The following is a 3,927-nucleotide window of genomic DNA, read 5'->3' on the forward strand; positions in this document are numbered from 1 at the left end:
CAAAAACAGCAAAAAAAGTCCTTGTGGTTGCCAACTTTTATTTGCATTTTTGTACGTTTCGTTACATGACAATACTTTGAAATGGTGAGCCGATGTTGTTTGTTTTCCACCTCACAACGTTAAACACCAAGAGTGTGACTCCCCAGATGCTACTTCCCTCGCTTTGATTACGTGGTGACTAACCTTCTTTTCGTGCGCATATGAGTTTCAACACAATCTGTCACTCCTCGCAACTGCCGGCAGCAGTGGCGTCCGCCCGCACTCCTTAGGAAGTAAGAGGGGGGCTGATGAGGAAACACAAGGAAACAAAAAGATCAAGCAAAACTTGAGAAAGTTTGACGTTCTGAGAAGTGAACCTTTCGCAAGTAAGCTGGTTAGGAAGCATTATAATCAAACAACTTGTTATTAGGAAGTTGATCGGTTCTCCTACACTTGACTTGGCGTGAAGTCACGTGATTTAAAATGTCCCGCTAAATTTAGCGGGGAAACGGAATCAGTGTATAGGTCATGTCACGTCAATGTTTACGCTGAATTTGGCGGGTAAACTTAATTTGGTTGTAGGTCCCGTGACGTCAGGTCACGGGACATCAATTTTTTTTGTTAAATTTATTGGAATATTTGAATAGCTAAGAAATGGTATCGTATTAAGAAAGGAACTACGTGCCTCCTTTGGCGTGGCATTGGTGGCTGTGCAAATTGCAATAGTGAAATCTTCGCTATGTCCACACCTCGAGCTTCTGAATTTTCTATATCTGGGTAAACTTTGGCTGAGGTGTTCACATATAGCTGAATGTTCTTTCAAAGATTATGTCTTTGACATATATGTCTTACAGACATAGCAGAAATATGACCCAGGCAGTCATTATACGATTTGACGTGGAAGCGCCCAATGGTACTTGCCTTCGACCGACTGCAATAAACCTGGCGGTTGGCCACATGTGGGTTTCGCCTTCTGACGTACCGTGCAGCTACGTGACTATATCATTGGCTCCTGCCTCATGTCTGGCCAAGTTCTAAATTGAGACAACTTTTCGTAGGTTTAGCTCCCACTGCTGTGGCCGGCCAGCGCTGAATCATGCATATATCTTATAAATGACACGCAGTTTACGAGGGATTACGGTTCGGAATGGTGAAATGCCGACTTCATCATTCGCCAGGTGAATATCGCAGCAAAATGCCGTTGTTGCTTAGCAGGAAGTAGTGGAACTCACTTGGCATGTCGGTGTCGGTTGGACTTGCTTCTGACAGCCAGTGCGTCGCACGCTGTTAGAGTCCACCGGCCTGCTGGTTCGCCTGAAGCTCCTCCCTGCTCATTAAAGTTCCTCATTGGGGATCTGGTGCGATTGGTGTCGCGTTATGGCACGTTTACACTTGCGGATCCGCTAGCGGATCCGCCCAACCTTTGTCGCTGGGGCGAAACGCTGGGCGGGAAACGCGGCGGCGAGCCGTATAGGTCCCGGACCTATTGCTGCCGCCGAACGAGGCGTTTCGCTGACCGGAAGTGTGACCGGAAGTGACAATTTGGCGTAGCGCGACGCTGCTACGTCACGAGTACGCGTTCTCCCCGTTTGTTTTTGGCGATGGCGTCGACGGCATCTAGCGTCTCTGGCATGGCTGGGAACGAGGACAGTTCAACCGCCCCATATTCAGCGGAGATGTTGATTGACATTGTAAAAAATTATACGTGCCTCTACGACCTTCGGAATGCGTCGTACAAAGACAACAAGTATAAAGACGAAGTGTGGAACAAGATCGGTGCGGGCAATTTTCAGAGGGAGCGGGTTTAGACTGCAGTGTGCCGTAAGCTTCCCCCGTATTTTGGAATTATATTGCGAATTGCCAGCTACCTTGCCATGCGACCCCGATATTAGTCATCTGTTCTTGTAACAATGAACCGGTGTGTCGCCGAAGCAAGGAAACAATGCGGGCGTGTCGGTTAACTGAAAAAATGCACGCAGCACACCAGCGACGAAGAAATCGCTAAATGCAGCGAAAATGACAAGTGCTCTTTTGTGCTGTAAAGACGGTGCCAGGTCACGTCGGTCATGTGCGCCACAACGATCGCCGGTGCCGAACAGCAGTTGTAAAACCACTGTATGTTGTGTTTGCAGGACAGAAGTGCAAAAATAAATTTAAAAAAATTTAAAGGACTCGTTCACGGAGGTGCGAAATGGAATATCCACATGCAGGAAGAGTGGCGCCGGCGGAGCGGACGTGCCCACGGTGAAGTGGAAACACTTCGAACAAATGATGGAAGTGATGGAGCGGGTCTCCGAAGCTCCGATGTAAGTAACAAATTTTTATATACGCCTCAGGCTGGTCCGCGCAGCAGTTTTGAACCAGTTTCGCTGATTCAAGGGCATGTTGTGTGAAATAGATTTGCGCATTACTTCAAACATCTTTCCATCATGTTTCATCTTTCCATCACGTTTACGATGCATCGGTTTTCATTGCAGCCTGCGGACTAACATCGCATTGGGCAGAGAGGCGCAGTATGTTTCTGGCATTAATAATGCCGATCTCTACTTCAAAAACCAAGCATACAAAAATATTGAACATATAAAATGCAAATTATTACAAGTTCCGTTTTGGTGTGCAGTGCTCATGTGAGCGTACTGCTATTAGAGTGGTACACAGCTGTGATGCCTTATGCTCTAGTTCGTGTATTGTGCTAAGTCATGCATGTCATTCGTTAGCTTACTTTTTCTTTGAATGCAAATTCAGTCGAAGGGATTTTTTGATTTGAAAACATTTGCGTTTATTGGAGACAGCAGCTCGCTGTCGTCCGACGGCAGCATCGCTGACCAATGACACGTTGGGGAAGAACAGGCCGGCAGCCCGTTTCTCAGCTACCAGGACTTGGGTGCAGCTGGTACATCCAGCAGCTCCACGGAACCACATACAACTGAACAGAGTTCAAGATAAACAAATAAAACAAAATAAGTGTAACGTAGGCTTATGTGCCCTCTTGGGACTGGTGTTGTTGCAAAAACGCAGAGACGTTTTACTCCAGCACGCGGATGCAAGCGTTTTATAACCTTAGGCCCAATAAACCCTGACACCTTGTCCGGCGATAAAAATATACATAGAAAAACACCGACTCTCAAAGTAATGAATCCCCTCCCTTGAGGGTCAGGTTCTTTTGTCCCGGTCCTTACTACAAGTTGTAGGTCAGGGCCGAACGATCGTGGACTGCCGCGCTGCGGTGTCGCTTCACCCCTTGTTGGTGGTGGCGGAGCCTCGAGGAAAAGCGCTCAAAATCGAGAGCCACGAATGATAAAAACAAATATATTAAAACGACGCCAGCAAACTTGACTCAAGACTCTACTGTACTCTCACGGCAGTAGTAAGATGAAAAACGCGCATCAGGGCTAAGTTCCCACTGCGCACGGTGAGGCTCAAAGTAACTGCTTGTAGTTTGCGACAAAGCTACACGGACCGGCGGACCGTGGGAGATTACTTGCTCCTCGCGCGGGTCACTTCAAACTCAACGTTTTTCAGACAGCACGATTGAGGAAACTCCCCGCTGAGACAGGGCCTGTCCAATGAGAACAATTACACGATTCTATTGGCCCCATTGCCAGCGGGTCCTTCCCCAATCACAGGGAAGCCACGGAACTCGTCCTCACCTTTTGCTACGAAGAAAAACAACGCTAAATCTCGTGGGGCATTTTCTCATCTGGGCGATTGTTTACGGGAAAACCACCACCATTTCGCGGCCTCAAAGCAAATTCACACCGTGTTCTTCGAAGCATGAGAGTAAAACGGCATCGAGTCCAAGTGGACCCAGACCCGCGCCTCTCATCGCCGAAACCCCACTGTTGCAGTCTCCCGCCTGGACAAGCCGTCACTGGGAGCGCGTCGGGACAACAAAGCCGGGGAAGGCGCCGCCACTCGCGGCGACAGGAAAGAATGTCTGTCTTTCCT

The sequence above is a fragment of the Ixodes scapularis genome, unplaced genomic scaffold (genome assembly GCF_016920785.2).
Source record: "Ixodes scapularis isolate PalLabHiFi unplaced genomic scaffold, ASM1692078v2 PGA_scaffold4__175_contigs__length_147842914, whole genome shotgun sequence".
Lineage (NCBI taxonomy): Eukaryota > Metazoa > Arthropoda > Arachnida > Ixodida > Ixodidae > Ixodes > Ixodes scapularis.